This window comes from Zea mays, chromosome 4, assembly GCF_902167145.1.
Source record: "Zea mays cultivar B73 chromosome 4, Zm-B73-REFERENCE-NAM-5.0, whole genome shotgun sequence".
Taxonomy (NCBI): domain Eukaryota; kingdom Viridiplantae; phylum Streptophyta; class Magnoliopsida; order Poales; family Poaceae; genus Zea; species Zea mays.
In genome coordinates, this window is record NC_050099.1 from 219,596,191 (window position 1) to 219,598,462 (window position 2,272).

A 2,272-nucleotide genomic window follows, 5' to 3' on the forward strand; every position below is an offset into this window, starting at 1 on the left:
TGGGATTAAGAATGGCATTGACTTCCAACAGGGAGACAATGTCAAGCTTAATGCCCCTAAGAAATTATCTAACTTTGTTAAGAGCAAAGCTCTCATGGTTCAGGATAACGAGGGTTACATTTTATATCCTGCAGGTTATCCCGAACACAAAATTAGGAGAATTCATTCTAGGAAGTCTCACTCTGGCTCTCATCATGCTTTTATGTATAAGAGTGAGGCATCTAGTTCTAGGCAATCCACTCATGCTAAATTGCCTAAAAGGAAATCTCCTATAGCATCAAATGAATCTAATATTTCATTTAAGACTTTTGATGCTTCTTATGTTTTAACGAACAAATCAGGCAAAGTAGTTGCCAAATATGTTGGGGGCAAACACAAGGGGTCAAAGACTTGTGTTTGGGTACCCAAGGTGCTTGTTTGTAATGTCAAAGGACCCAAGACCGTTTGGGTACCTAAGAACAAGGCCTAAATTGTTTTGTAGGTTTATGCATCCGGGGGCTCAAGCTGGATCATTGATAGCGGGTGCACAAACCACATGACTGAGGAGAAAAGGATGTTCTCCTCCTATGAGAAAAACCATGATCCCCAAAGAGCTATCACATTCTGAAAGGGAAATGTGCCCTTGGGCAATTTCTATTATGTTTTGGTGATTAAGTGACCAACACATTTAAATAAGTTCTTATGTGCTAAATGAAGAGAGAAGTGCAAATCAAAGAGAAGGTATGTTTCTAGACTTAGTACATAGTTTTTAAGTACTAATATGTTTTATCTAAGTGCTAGAAACAGTGAGAAGAAAAGAAGAAAAGGATTGCAAATGACTTGGCTTGGTGCAGCCGAAGTCTAGTTCGGTCTGGCACACCGGACTGTCCGGTGGTGCACCGAACAGTGTCCGGTGCGCCAGGCTGGCTTCCGGTGAACAGGCCACTGTCGGGAAAAATCGGCGGCGTGCAGCTCTAATTCATCGGACTGTCCGGTGGTGCACCGGACTGTCCGGTGAGCCAACGGTCTCCAGCGCAACGGTCAGCCGTGCAACGCGGGCGACGCGTGGCCCGCGCCAACGGTCGGCAGGGGGCACCGAACTGTCTGGTGTGCACCGGATAGTGTCCGGTGCGCCACCTGGCCCGGAGATGCAATGGTCGTCTGTGCCAGAATAGGAAGGAGATCGGCACCAGACCGTCTACATTGACTGTCCGGTGGCCCACCGGACTGTCTGGTGCGCCACCCGACAGAAGGCAATGATAGCCTTCCTTGTTGGCCTCCAACGGCTCCTAACTGCCTTGGGGCTATAAAATGGACCCCTAGGCGCATGGAGGAGTCACCCAAGCTTTCAAGAAACATTCTAAGACTCCAACTTCGCGCATTTGATTCTTTGAGATAGTGACTTGAGCTCCATTTAAGTTCTGAACTCCGTGGGTTGTGTTTTGATCTCAAGTTGTGACTTGTGTGCGTGATTGTGCTCTGATTTGAGTCTTGTGTGTGTTGCTCTCCCCTCCCTTACTTCTGTGCTTCTTTTGTGATCATCATTGTAAGGGCGAGAGGCTCCAAGTTGTGGAGATTCCTCGCAAACGGGAGAAAGACTAAGAAAGGAAAAACCGTGGTATTCAAGTTGATCATCGGATCACTTGAAAGGGGTTGAGTGCAACCCTCGTCCATTGGGACGCCACAACGTGGAAGTAGGCAAGTGTTACTTGGCCGAACCACGAGATAAAATTCACGTGTCTCTTGTGTGCTTTCTCTTTGATTGTCTGTGTTCACAAGAGCTCGTTTTAAGCTACTTAGCCGTTCTAACTTTAATAACTAAGTTTTGTGGCTATTAGTGTTGAATTTTATAGGATCACCTATTCACCCCCCCCCCCTTCTAGGTGTTCTCAATTGGTCTCAGAGTCGTTCTCTTCATCTAAGGGACTAATGGCCCGAAGAGATGGATCCTAAGGGAAAGGGGATGGTGGTCAACGACAAGGAGAAGGAGTCCGTCTTCAATGAGCCAAGGGACGACAAGCCCACTGACTTAGGATCGAGTCACAAGAAGAGGGTCGGGAAGAAGAAGAGGCGGATAAATAAGATCATTTACTACGACAGCGACGCCTCCTCTTCTTCACCAAGAGACGACGACGACGACGATGACTTGTCTAAAAAGAAACCAGTTAATCAAAACTATTCATTTGATTATTCTCGTATTCTGTTCAATTCCAATGCTCATTTGCTTTCAATTCCTCTAGGTAAACCTCCACACTTTGATGGAGAAGACTACTCTTTTTGGAGTCACAAAATG